Consider the following 15,679-nt stretch of genomic DNA (forward strand, 5'->3'; position numbering starts at 1 on the left):
AAGTGTTGGTGAGGTGGTAGAGAAAAGGAACCCTTGTTCTCTTTTGCAGGTGGAAATGAAAGTTGAACAACCATTATAAAAACAGCATTGAGGTGCTACAAAAAATGAAAAGGATAACTATCATATGACTCAGCAATTGGCACCTTGTGGAGATATCTGTACTCCCATGTTCACTACAGCAGAGGTCCCCAAACCCCTAGTGACAGACTGGTACTGGTCCACAGCCTGTTAGAAACTGGGTTGCACAGCAGGAGGTGAGCGGAAGGCAAGGGAGAATCACCACCCGAGCACCACCTCCTGCCAGATAAGTGGCGGCATTAGATTCTCATGGGAGCGTAAACCCTATTGTGAACTGTGCATAATGTTTTAAATAGGTTGTGTGCTCCTTATGAGAATCTAACTAATGCCTGATGATCTGAGGTAGCAGCGTTGCACCCTGAAACCATCCCCCCCCACCTCCTCAGTCCATGGAAATACTGTCTTCCATGAAACTGGTCCCTGGTGCCAATAAGGTTGGGGACCGCTGCACTACAGCATTATTCACAATAGCCAAGATATGAAAACAAGCTAAATGCCCATCAGTGGGTAAATGGATAAAGAAATTGTGACATATATCTACATAATTCTTCCCTAAAAAAGGCAATCCTGCCATTTGTGACATCGTGGGTAAACCTGGAGGACACTATGCTAAGTGAAATAAGCCAGACACAAGCAGAAAATACTGTGACCTCACTTAAATGTGGAATCTTTTTTTCTTGAAGTCAAATGAGAAACAGAGAGCAGGGAGGGGGAGAATATCTGGAGAATCGGTTACAGGCTATACATTTGCAGTCAGGTAGGAACATTAAGTAGACAGACAAAAATGTACAGCATGAAGACTATAGTTAATAATATCCTATTGTAAACTGAAAGCACTGCAAAAAGAGTAGATTTCAGGTGCTCTGACACCCTACAAAAGGATAACTATGGAAGGTGATCTATATGTAAATTTGCTTAACTATAGTAATTATTTCAGCATCTACATGTATGTCAAAACACATTGTATATTTTAACATATACAATAAAAAATAAACAGACGCAAGCCTAAGTTAGAAAAACCTATTTTTAAAAGAAAAAAAACAAAGAAGCTTAAGTAAGCCATGTGTTAGTTAAATTCATGCTTATTGCTATAGATCAATCTCTTTATTTTCTTTCTGGTAAATTTTCTCTTTTAAAAGTATTTATTTTTACCAATGAAATGACTTGAAATAAAGTTAATAGATGAGAAAATTATCCATACAATTATTTCCTGACCTCCACAAGTATCACATAGGGTATTTTTTATTGTTATTTCATCATACCTTGATTCTCTCATTTAACATTGTATTATGTTCATTATTGGATTAAGACGTTACACAAATAACTTTAATGGCTAAAAAATGCTTAATACATAGACATAACATAATTTATAAAACCATCTTGTTATTGTTAAGCATTTCTTTCCAATTCCCACTTAAATATGTTATTTTTAAAAATGTGTGTGTGTGTGTGTGTGTGTGTGTATTATTTTAAGGCCACTATTACAATGGAGACAAATAATATATATAATTTTATGATAAACACCAGGCACTTTCCAGAACTATAAGGGATAATACAGTTTACTTTTTATTTGAAAAACAAAATAAATTAATGGTGACAAAATAAATGTTGAAACGTTAGTGAATGAATATCTTCAAATTATAGTAGGCATCTTCCTTTTCTTTTTACTCAGATTTTATTTAAATTAGACTGTGAGCAAGTTTTAATAATGGCAATATGATTTCCTAAATTATTAGTTGGACTATCGTATGTAAAATTTTAATTTTGAATAACACAAAGCCTAATAAGAAGCTTCATGCAACAAACACGACAGAACAGACCAAGGCAGATCCTGAATACTGCCTGTAGGAGCCTGAGTGTTGGGGATGAGTTAAAACTCCCCTGCAGGCCACAAATAAGTGACTGGGAAGATAACTACATCTTTGTCTCTACATCTACGCTTAATTTATACCTATCCGTTATACTTATCCATCAATAGATAAGTCTATTTCTATGTTTTTACTCAGCAAAGCCTACTTTACTAGGAAACAATGATTAAAACAACAAGAACAACAAAAAACTCATGACATGGGTAATTTTTTTATAATCTTATTTGGGGGGTTAAAGAAAACTATTCATTTGAACTTGCACTTTCTAAAGGTAATATTTCCTAAATCACTCACTTTATTTAAAATGCAAACAGATCTTACCTGGCATATTATTTACTTGAGAAATGACCTCTTTCTTAGGAGTGCCACCTTGGGAGCTAGCACTGAGAATTCATGGTCATCTCTTAAATTAACAACTGTTGTTACCTTTCATTTTTTTCCATAATAGATGCACATGTTGTCACTAAAGAAGAAGAAATTAAAACAACAATTCCTTCCAAACCACACAGACTTGCAGAGAACATTTAAGCAGTACAAAATTTATCACTAAAATAATGAAAGTAAAAAGGCAGAATGTTTATATTTCATATCAATTGACAGATTATGAATGACTTTAAAATGCTAGTGTTATAGATATTGCAAACTAGCATTTTTAGACATAAGCCCTAGTAAGAAAGCAAAAAAAAAAAAAAAAAAAAACTGTTAACACTTAGATTGTGCAGTGATGCATATGGATACACGTGCAAATACACAGTTGAGAAAATAATAAAAGAATTACACATTTCCACGAAAAGCTTCCTTCAGTTTCACTATAAGATATTTCTCCCATATAATGTATAATGATGTACCTTACAAAGGAAGTAGGATGAATCTAAACTCAGGGAAGGAGTGAGGTCTAGGTGGAGTAGAGAGAAGAGTGAGAAATGGAAAGAAGAAGCACTTCAAGTAAAATTTTACTTTCTTCAATTCAGTGGATCCAAAGTCATTTCAGCCAGCATGTCACAACCTACTTACACATCAACTAGGTTTGAGTGACAAAAATTCACCAAGCCAGAAATGATGCAGTATTTGTCAAAAAGATTGAACCGCACTTTCATATTAGTACAAAAAACCGACAGTGCATGATTATTGCCACAAGCATGAGGTTGTTTAGGGGATAATGCGAGCACCTTAACAGTAGGTAGTAATGGAAAATGTCTAACTCTCTTTCTTACCTTTCAAGGCAGGCACTTGTAATATGCCTTGTTATCCTGCCAAACCATTTCTCACTCCAGACTCTTTAAGTACCACCTGTCCAAGCTGAGAATATATTTTTAACTGAAGACATACACAATATTCCTCACTAAAAACCACGATATAACAAATGCGTTACTAGTCCCATGAAAATTAAACTATTATGTACTGTTTGTAATAAGGGAGCAGCTCTGTTTTGCTGTTGTGCTGCATGAAGTAGACATTGATTTCTCTATTATTTAGAGACTTCTGATGATTTGTATATTAAAGGGCTGTAAGTATGCCCTATTGTTTTATAGAAGAATATTTTAAATTCTGGATGAATTTCTTCATTAGATCAATTATTGATGTTAAATTTAAGATAAAGGTAACATTTACCCCATTTTAACTTTATTATTACAAGTATATGTATACATGTTTCAGTCAAAAATATGTTTCTAAAAGCTTAGATTTCCAAATTTGACTCTCTTAGAGCCAATTTCATAATTGAGGCACTTCTAACTCATCTTCTTAAAAAATAAGGGATTGATCAACCAACTCTGGAGAATGTTTTGAAAATCTTTTCACTACACAACTAATAACTGATTTGACTAAGCAGAGCTTTAAAAATGGGCTTACTGGTTATTTACAAAATTATAATTATAAAAATGTTATCACTGAGATAAAGGAGATCAGCTAAAAAAGTAGAAATCAAATTAACTACCCAGGATAATTAGCATCATACTTAAGGACTGGAACAGCTTAGGGAATGAATCACTAACAATTTTCCCTACCTTTGTTTTAATAATAGGCAATTGTACAGTCATCTTCTTCAGATGATATTTGTACTGCTGTTCTTAATAAAACAACTCAGTCTTGCTGACCTACTTTTTAGTTTATAATAACATTCCAGTAAAATCTGAAAGGGTAGAAACATTTATTTTCTTCTCTTCACTGAAAGAGAGATAGGTGCTTTATCTCCCCTGTGCTACTGAAAATCCTTGGAAAGTCTAAATATTTAAGTTTGTCCTACAGAGGCTTCTGACTCAAGGGTTTAAAAAATCAGGGTAATTATTTTCGCTCATTACCAAAGCACTCAAGTGTAGAACTTGATAAAAAATTTTAAAAATAAGTTGTTCTAATTGGATGTTGTAGTAAGATATCAAAGTAATACTGATATGTAGATATATATATAGTGTGTGTGTATATATATAATGTGTATATATATACACACCCACTATAGATATATGCATATAAATGTATATATACTAGATATATATGTATGTATATGATATGCACATACATATGCACACATGTACATATAAGTGTGTAACATGTACATATGTGTGTACATATGTGTGTATATGACATATATTCTATATCTAGCATATATACATATATATTCTCACACACACACACACTATAGGTATATCAATATATTCCAAAGAATGGGCACACCAGCACTGCTAATCGTGGAGCCATATGCTCAGGTCCTTCTCCTGTCATCCTGTGGAGGCATCTGAAGGGTGCATATACAGCATATGAGCACCAGGAACCACTGGGGTGAGGAACAATGAGAAGTAAGAGAGCAATAAAGGGACGAATATAGAAATATGCTCAACACACATTAGCTTACTTGCAAGTATGCCTGGGATTGGATGATAAAAACCAACAGTAAACTACATTTGATTCTGCCCTTAGCATAATGCTCTGAGCTACCCATTCTGGGGAACAATTAAAATGCAGCTACAGAAATCACAATTCAACAAACTGATCACAGTTCATAAATCACATATTGAACAAATTTAAATACTTGTGAACACGAAACAATCTGCCACATATTTTTAAGTTATCTCTATGTAAAATAATTACCAGTTTCTGCCCTTGAGCAGGGAGGCTTGAGTAATCAGAATAGTTCATGCAATAAGATACTAACATATACAGTGAAATTTTTCCTACAAGAGCATAATTTCTAAAAATGTGGTTGAAAGAAACTTACTTCAATTTCCAATTCAAGGAAATTATAGTATACTCATGACTCTCGCAAGAGGAATTAAATGGTGATGACACTTAAATCTGTATATCCTGCTGTCTGCCCTCTCTATGAACCATAAACCCAGAAAAATAACTGCCTGACCCAATACCTCGTTTCTAAAAATAAGCACAGAGATTTGCCTTCTAAAACTTTCCCCAATGTTTGAGCCCTTCAAGTTAAAACCTGTCACTATACCTTAATGTTCCAAGCCAGAATTCACTTCCAATGTGTCACCAAGTTCTACTGATTCTACCCATCAAATCTCTTTCAACACCTGTCTCCTCACTGGAATTCTTATCTCCTCTGCTTCAGTTCAAGTACTGATCAATTTTTGCTTAGACTGAAGTGGCAGCCTTCTAATCTTTCTGAAATCTCCTTTCAGTCCTTTTCTTAAACTATCATTAGAGAAATCTTTAGAAAACACAAATTATTCTAAGCATTCTAATAAAAATTCAAATAATTCATTCTTTTAAAAATGTATTCCCTTACATAAAATATTTTAATGTATTAATTAAGAATTACGATGAACTGATGAATAAAAAGATGTAAAGGTAGATCAATATTTAGTATAGCAAATACAGCAAAGGTAAATTATAGTGGTGGACATATGAGTGTTCACTGTATAATTCCTTCAGATTTCTGCATGTTTGTAGTTTTTAAAATATTAGAGGAAAAATATCTTTAATGAAATGACTTTTAATGTAGCAATGGCTAATATTTACTATGGTCTTCTTATGTGTCATACATTGTGCTAAGTAAGCACTCTGCAGGAGTCATCTCCATTGATGTGAAGGAAAAATGTTTAATATTGTAAACATGTTTGTGGCTATCCAGAAAGAAGAAGGAGTGGGGAGGGAAAAGAAACCCTCATTTGTAGCACTTAAAATTTCAGTGCTGTAACGTTGCCACTAAGGTAAAAATTAGGAATAAGTGAGCATCAGAGGATCATTATATAGTGTTTCCAACATACAGATAAAATAAACATAAATAACCTCAAGAATAGAAATAATGGTATAATATATTAAAATAACTAGGAGGTTTAAGTGCATGTTCCTTTGTTTAAAATATACTTGTAAATATATATAAATTTATTTCAAAATAATCATTTCACAACCAGCTGGCAAAATTCCTGCAAATTTAATAAATTGATTGTTAGCTTTAGTACACGCCCAAATAGCTCAAAAGTATCAAATTGGGCAGGTTCAGTTATTGATTTTTATTTTATAGATGAAGAAGTGAAACATTACATTAAATTGCTTGCACGTCAGTAAGGATTACAGCAAGATTTGAACCTAGATGTTACTGGCTCTCAAACCTTAAGATAACCACCTATTTTACTGATTGACTGCTTGATGAAATTATACTCATATTTTAGAGATGTTTTGTGCACTCACAGAGCCTAAAAGCACATCTATTATACAGCTTATTGGTTTAATTATTAACCTGCATGTCTACCTTCTAACCATTCTGGGCAGCTCAACACAGAAATGCATTCAGGCAGCCTCAGTTTGCATTTATGAGTTTACACTAGTGCCTGACACACAGCAATTACTCAGTACTTGTGAGCTACTGTAATCATAATTCTCTAGACTTTGAGTAGCTAGAGAACAGAGTTTTCATCTTAGAATATCCAGTAATTTAGACAGAGTCTGGAATACAGGAGATACTCATGTAAAAGAAAAGCTTAAAAATGCAATACAAATGATAGTCTTGGTGTTTCTCCTACAATAGCTGTTTGATATTGATCAAATCACTTCCCTATTGAGACTAAAATGCCCAGAATGATGATTAATAAAGGAGTTGGACTTGATTAATTATAAACCACTTACTTGCACTAAAACCATGTGATTGGCCTTGATGGTGTCAGTAAAGCGCATTGATATAATACTTTCAAAAAGTAGTTGAATAGTATTTGTCAAGAACTTTTCAGTTATGTGGAAAAAAGGTACATTCATTATCTTCACTGCGGCTTTTACAATGGCCAATAGCGGGAGTTAGTCCAAACTTCCAGTAACATAAGAATGGTTACATACATTCAGATATATATATATATATATATATATATATATATATCCAACAGAATATTAAGCAGTCATTTAAAGTGATGGTGATAATGTTCTGTAGAAACAAAGGAAATGGGTTGGCATGATGGCAATTACAATAAGCAGAATATAGAACTGTATATACTTTGTACTTTACAACTAAAATACTCCCAGGAACAGAGAAAAATAATAGTGCATTGACAAAAATGACAATAGTTTTGTAAACATTCTAAAATAATGAGTTTTTTTCTAAATTCTAGTTGCAACATTTGATGTATTATTTTAATATATACATAATTTAAAAAAATAATTTGGGTACGTAAGCTCTATGCAGTCTTTACAGAATATGGGACTTCCAGCAAGGGCCCTCCAAAGAAATCAAGCGTAAGGATAGCTAGTTCACCCATGTCACATTTTCTCCACCTAAACAGAAAGGATTTGGCTGTTGTAGAAAGAAAACTCTAAATCAGTATCTGCCCCCCACCCCAAATAAAAGCACAACATCCAAACATGCACAATGCACACACATGCATGAAATGCAAAATTAGCTGGAGGAGAGAGATGGAGAAGCAGGAAAGAGGACTCTGGAACAATGACTCTGCTTTAACATTCTTCACTAATATAATTTTTAAGGTGGTATCTAAATTTTTTAAATTAATTCCTCTTAAAAGAAGAGTGTGTACATATATATATGCATATGTGTGTGTATATTCCTTGTATTAGCAAAAGGTATTATAGGTTCATATGTAACAAAAATATGGTTTTTAGTAAATTTTGGGTAGGTTGAGTAACAGGACAGAATATAGCAACTGCTTAAAATAATTTAATTAACAGGTAATAATAAACTGTTTTATGATTGCTTATTATTATTTTGTTGTGGTGAGGGACTATGTAGAAGTGGGAAATAATAACATAGCCAAAGAATGAAAGATGAGTTCTTTAAACTCAACTTCACTGAGATGATTTGGCTAAGACAATTAAAATGGACATCACTCAATGATTTCTAGGCCATATCATATGTAGTGACAGCTGAATTTGCACAGATCTTGCTTAGGGTGACATAAAAGGCATGAATTTCTGCCCTTTGAAGTTCATTTTTTACTGAGTTCACAAAGTTTACTATAAATAAGAAGACTTGGGATTAGAATTCACTCATTTGCTTTTTCCTTTGAATATTTTTTTTCCCCTCTGCAGTTTACATTCAGGTTGGTGGAGTGGAAAGAGGATTGAAGAGTTATCCTCCAGCAATTATTAGCCATGATAAGGCCATATCTAGCAGGAAGACAATGAAAACCAGAAGGTGAGATCCTAAGCTGATGATTCCATGTAGTAATGAGTCAAATTAAATGATGAAAATAATGAGATTCATCCATATATCATTTTTTTCAATCAAGAAATTGCACAGAATGACCAACACTCCCACAAAATGCTAATAATACCTAGGATGGGTATGGATAAGTAAGACCAAAAAGTAATTAAGAAGCTGTCCTCCTCCTCCAACAACCTCTACCAAGAAAATGTGACTGCATTTTATTTCTGTCAGAACCTGATTTAGAGATTTCTTTCATATTTCAAAACAAAGAAAGGAAATCACAATTCAACAAAAGATATGAATAGGGTGTGAGAATTGAAGACAGAAGTAAATTCTCTAGGTAAAGAGAAAGAAAATCAAGAGCAAGTCTATACCTCATAGTGACCCCAATAGCACCATCAAAGAAAAGTCTCAAACTCACAGGCTAGATCTCTTGAACCTGTCTTTGTGACTAACACATCCCTTAGAGTTTGATGCCTGGATCTATATCTTTAAAATTCTATCTAGGTCATTTTCTTCATCATATACTCCTGGTGTTATCATCATTTAAGACATTATAAATATATCATTTTACTTTTAAAGCCATTTCTACTTCCTGATATCAAATAAAAAACCTAGGACTTGAGGGGAAAGAACATTTCATGAGACTGATGCTGTTATTCAAATCATTTCTACCTGAAGATTTATTGTAGTTATGCAAAATTCAATAAAAACAAATGAAGCCAATAAAAAGAGTACTTAATGATACAGTTAACAGACTCAGCATGTGGTAAAGTATTATGAATAAATAAATACAGTGTCATTAACACTGGTTACCAAATGTCTTTCACCAACTAGTCAGTCAGATGACAAAATTTTAAGCTGAAAACAACCCAACTCTATTAGTAAAGTTAATTACACTGCTACTGATGATACCACCTATAAGGAAATGTGCCTTGAATTGGGATGTATGACTAACTGTACAACCTGCTCCTGAGGTGAAACCCAAAAGGTACTGGGCAAGGCTATTTCATATTTGTTCAACTTTCATGACTCTTATGCTGGGAACTCCTAACATAATAGACCATTAGCAGAATGTATAGGTGTTGATTACCTTATAAGTCAGTCTGTCTCTGTCTCTCCATTTCCATAGAAATTTAGAATAACATTTCTATATTCCCATGAACCCCAGAGGTTTAAAAAAACACAAACAACTTTGATGATATATATTAGAATATGAACTATATCTTTCATTTTAATACCTCCATCTGTCCATATAGATTTCCTATATCCGAGTAGAAAGGAAAGAGGGAAGGCAAACCATCCTTATGGTGACTACTGGCTAGACATTGTTTTATGCATTATTTCACAAGTAAGGAATTATGGATAAGGCCATGGCTTTGTTCAACGGAAGCATTAAACCAACTCTGTTTAGAAAAATTAATAGTGTTTGGGAAAAATTATTTTTGGTCAGATATTATCCCTCTCTTCTTTGGATTACTGAAGTATGTTATATTTGTATTGTATCATTTATTATATTTTTATTATGGTTATAACACTAGCCTGTCAATTCCTTAAGAGCAGGAATGTTGCCTTTTCAATGTTTTATCTTCTGCAGTCCTGCGTGTGGCGATGTGTACAACTTGGGCCCTCACTAAAATTTGTGAAATAATTAAACATCTCATCAAATACACAGTAGCTCTTGAATTTATCTCCAATCTCTCATGATTTTCCCCTCTAATATAATGTATTATACCATTTTTTCATGTGTATTAATATTGGACAATTCACATATTTGAATAAGAAAAGTAATTCAAACAATAAAGTTATTCACTTATATCTTTAAAATCCCCTTATAAAAGTAACCTTCCTGATTATTATGAATGATAATATTTTCCAGGAATTTATGGATTTCCTGTTTCCGATTTGAAATGAGAAAGATGCTGTAGAGAAGACATCTATCTATCTATATGCATGTTTTCATGATCTCTCTGCTTCTAGTCCTTCCTTAGCTTCCAGAGATGGGATGATCCTTTTACAAACAAATCTAGTAATATCAGTCTGTATCATACAAACAACTAGGTAATCATGTTAGATTATGTTATTATCCATAATATATTCTCTTTCTTTTCTAATAACAGAGCAAGATTAGTAGACATTCCTGATGAAATAGTAACCATGGTTTCTCTCAAATTTGCAGTCTACCTGAAAATTAGCAGAATGTATAGGTGTTGATTACCTATACATTATCCATTAGAGGTAGATCATGTTAGACTTAGCTGCAGCTCACCTGCCAGCCTCAGTTCTACCACAAGCCCAGAGTTAGCCAGTGATCCACCTGAACCCATCTATTTTCAGAAACCCAAAAATATCATCAATGTTTACGAGGAGGTAAAAACATGCAGTTTGCTCTCATTTTATTCATTTCACTTTGCATTTATTCTGTTTATAGGTCTGGTCCCTAGTGACTTCTAGGAGCTTAAGTGTGAGGCATTGGTTGTATAACTTTGAAGACCTATTAATTAACACGGTACTGTTAACAAAGAAAGAAGCCAACAGAAGTTTTTTTCTGAATAAATATTTTTCAAACAGAAGTATTCTCTACAGAATCTAAAAACCAAAAATTAGGTTATTACTCACAAAAAGGAAATCTAAAATGAAATTTTATTCTTACATTCCCAAGAAAATTGAAGAACTGCTTCCATTACTTTTCTTGTGGCTTTTTACCTTTAGTTTGTTTTTTATTTCAATAATAATAATAGCATTGCCTTTTAAATTTCTTGCTCAAAAACAATACAAAGCCATATAAAGATCATATATAAGAAGCTCATACATTTCAAAAAAATTTAAAGCAAGCATTGATATAAGCCAACAATTTAAATCAAATAGTAAGTCATCCTTACATTGTGAAACCGAACCAATTCTTAGAAGAGTTGTTTATTTTGTTTCAACCTCTAGGCTGAGTGTTAACGGTTACTAGTCTTTGTGATTGATAACTATCTTAAACCATAGCAAAAATCAATATATGGTACCATTTTGCTGATGATGCTATAGACTAAAGGCTAAAATTTAACTTCTCACTTTGTGGTTTCTGGTATATGCCTGAGTATTATTTTGTTTTGTTTTTCCTTCCATTTTGGATTTGGGACAAGAAAAAAATGCATTTTTAGTAAATGCTTACTTTTAAAATAAGACACTCTCCTTTTCACTGCTAATAGATCTAACCGTTTCACTGAAAATTGCCAAGAGCATTGAACTTCAATATAAGAGTAGAGAGTAGTTTTCCCAACTGCATAAATGTATTATGTTCTGGACACTCTGAACTATTGACCTTCCCTATGAGAGAGATGCTGCTAAAATGTCAGTTAATCATAAAGCAGTTCCACAATGGGTTACCCAGAAGCAGAAGGCAATTTAAAAGGCAATTTTAACATGCAATTGCCAAAGCATGCAACACAGACAATTTCTGATGATGGCATATTTTATTTCCATTTAATAAGAGAAAGAGAAACTGTATTTGCCTAGCTTCTATACCAGATGGTATACCCAGAGGAAATAGACACACAGAAAAAAAAAAAAAAAGCAAGCATACTTTCTCTGATTGTTCACTGGAGTTTCTGAATTACTTCCCTTTTAAGACAAATTAAAAATTTATGAAGTGCCTGAAGAAACATTATGTGAACAATAGCATGGGTCAGAGTATAAAGTAACAGTGAAATAATCATACCCCTCAGGTTTCTAGAGAAGCATGAGGTAGGCCTCAGTGGCTTCAGCCACTGGAGGCTGTTATTACCACCTCTACTAAGTCAGAGACCCTGAAGCAACTAATTGCAGTTACCAAATGATTATAATGCACTTCGGAAGGAAAACAAACAAACAAAAAGCTTTGGCAACCAGACAGAATATTTTCAGAAAAGGATAAAGTACTTTTACACTTTAACTGTTTAAAGTATTTAAAACACAGCATATATTGGAGAGTTAAGCACTAATCAATTGGGCTTTCAATAAATGTGAAGTTGCAAATATTAACCTATATTTTCTCAGAGAATAAGTTAGCCATGCAGACTCTATTTTTTAAAATGTACCTCTCTTCCAGGCTTTACTTGTTGTGCTTTTATTTACTCATGCTATACTATTATAAGAGGGAGAAAAATCACCTATGATAGGAATAAGAGGAATAAGTATTAAGGCCGTTAAAAGTCTGAGAAAAGAAGTCGAGGCCCATCTGTCTGATATTGGACAAGTTACTGTTTTGTTTTTGTTTCCTGAGTCTTAAATTCACCAACTAAAAAGTGAGAAAATAATATATCTCACAGGATTGGTGTGAAAATAAAATATCATGATACATTCACTTCATATGTTGATTCTACAGTAGCATTAATCCATACTTGGCCACAAAAAAACCTACATTTTCATTTGAAAATGTAAAATTTATTTTTTACTATAAATAAGGAAAACCTTTGTATTGACTTGCTGGAAAATTATTTATTGACAGATTTCCATCAAATAAACATTTACTATTATCAGAAATAAAAGGTCAATGCCTCAAATACCTTAAAATGGAATTTTAAAAACAGTAAATTGTAAGTAATTTACTTTTTGATTGGTACTTACTTTTACAGCCACATAGTCTAACATGCAGGGACTATTAAAATAGCTACTTTAAAATCATCAACATTTATTCAATCAGATTATATTAATGGCAAATTCTACAACTGTAACATGGAATAGTTCCAGTCCTAATTAAAAAAGAATGGTTTATAAATCTAGTATTCAGTTCCTCTTATAGAACCAGTATTTAGGCATGCAGAATTTAACAAAATTAGATGGTAACTTCCTCCAAAGGTTATTTTTGGAGTCTCAAAGGTATTTCCCAAGATTATGAAGCATTTATAAGTTTTTGCAATCTGTACTAAAATTCAGTTAATATCATAGTTAACATAAACTGTGTTCTATTTTGTTGATATGAACTTCTGGGCTGAGGCCAGTAGTGGTATTGGTAATTTCAAGTCTGGGGGACCTGAAATTTGGGGAAAGGTAAATGGATCTTAAAGAAGGGAAGTGGATGAACATACATCATAATTCTAACTAACACTCTGTATTTAATTATACTATATATCAATTATGTTCCATTTCTTTTTATAGACTGTTTAAAAATTAATACAATATATACTTCCATAAGCTTCTCTTTATTTTCTAATAACAGAGCAAGATTAGTAGACATTCCTGATGAAATAGTAACCATGGTTTCTCTCAAATTTGCAGTCTACCTGAAAATCTAGTCTATAAGTACTTCCCTCCCCAAAAATCTTGCAGACATACCTTATGAGGACATTAATTAGCTATAATAAACATGTGATAAAGATTCATTACATGTGAAACATAGTTTTAAAAACAAATAAACTTAATACTGTTGGGAGTAAAACTACAAGTGATTGAGCCTGAAAGCATTTTATGCCACAAAGAATACACAAATTAAATGTTTCTCAGAAAAAGAATCAGATAAAAAGACAGTATAATTCCAAAATATCAAGACATTTATAAGTTAGAAAACAGCTATGGGCCAGGCACGGTAGCTCACAGCTGTAATTCAAGCACTTTGGTAGGCCGAGGCGGGCAGATCACTTGAGGTCAGGAGTTCAAGACCAGCCTGGCCAACATGGTGAAACCCATCTCTACAAAAATACAAAAATTAGCTGGGCATGGTAGCGCATGCCTGTAATCCCAGCTACTCGGGAAGTTGAGACAGGAGAATTGCTTGAACGCAGGAGGCAGAGGTTGCAGTGAGCCAAGATCGCACCACTGCACTCTAGCCTGGACAATAGAGCAAGACAAAAAAGCAGCTATGAGTGTAAGTTAACTATCCTCATCCCCTCTCACATAGATAGGGCTATTCTCAGAATAAAACACTTCAAAGCACTTTATAGTAATATTTTTACTTAAACAGTCCAAAGTCCACACAGAACATAAGTATGGGGATAAATCAATATTCAGTAACATGTTTTTATCCACTTAACACAGTATAACTGGCTTTAAAACACAGTATTATTTACATGCAATCTCCATGGCTTTCACATCTGGAACCAATTTCAAATAATTCCTAAGTTAAACAAAAATTACATTATATTAACAATACACTGTGTGGTAATGCTAATTTTTTAAAGACCTATTTTGACGAAAATAAAAAAATAAAGCAGGTGAGATATTTAAAAGAAAGTAGTTTGGGCACAGGAAATCAAGAGGGAAATCACTGGAATACCAAATTGTCAAAATTGTTAAAATTTATATGTACATTATAAATGTATGTATATGTAGAAAAGTGTAATTTTATTAGAAAACATGTATGCAATATTCTTAGTAAAATGGACTCCATAGTTCAATTTTTCACATTAGCATGGGATATTAATTTTGGAATAGAGAGTGAACTAATTTTTAGTTTCCAAATTGCTTCCTCTTTAAATGATTTCTCTGACTAGTTGAGATTACGGGGTCAACTTGCCTCTCCCTCAGAAAGTTTATCTTCTATCACAGAAACAATTTGTCACATGACCTCGATTGAAAGGACATAGACATACAGAATACTTGAAAAGCAAATTGTGAGATTTAGGCTGAGCCATGGAAATTTACCCAACATCTTCTAGCTTAAGCTCCTTTTCAACAACCAGATAAATATATACAGCAATCAGCAAATTATTGGACTCTCTATCATCTAAGTCTCAGGCTAATAGTTGAGAAGTTAAATTTCCTATTAGTAAACATCTTTCAGCAGGAGTTTTTGATATATAAATATGATGCTGGACTAAAAAATATGTTCTACGATACATCAGGTAACTGAATGGGTTTTGCTTGGATTGTAGCTCAGTACTCCTGGTGGGTAGCCCAACAATACTGTCAATGATAAACAGATGCTCAAGAAACAAAAGACAAAATAAACACTACACTAAAAATGTAGTCAAGTAAATTAGATATTTAAACTTTTTATTGGCTTTTAATTAATAGCTAACAATTCCTCCCATTATAACATGGTAAAGATGTTATAACAGGATGTGTGGTTATATAATTTTTTAATTTTCATTTTTTTGTGTTTTCTCCATACACTATTATTTTCACTACTCAGTTTTAGTCATGAGGAAGGCAACAGAAAGGCTTAAGG

At 33.0% G+C, this 15,679-nt stretch overlaps 1 protein-coding gene across 10 annotated transcripts in view; it reads right to left on the reverse strand.

Moving 5' to 3' along the window:
• The window catches only part of PTPRK (protein tyrosine phosphatase receptor type K), a 562,311-nt gene that overhangs the window by 204,072 nt on the left and 342,560 nt on the right, over positions 1-15,679 (reverse strand). The gene's annotated exons all lie outside the window — the stretch shown is intronic.

Source organism: Pan paniscus, chromosome 5 (assembly GCF_029289425.2).
Source record: "Pan paniscus chromosome 5, NHGRI_mPanPan1-v2.0_pri, whole genome shotgun sequence".
NCBI lineage: Eukaryota > Metazoa > Chordata > Mammalia > Primates > Hominidae > Pan > Pan paniscus.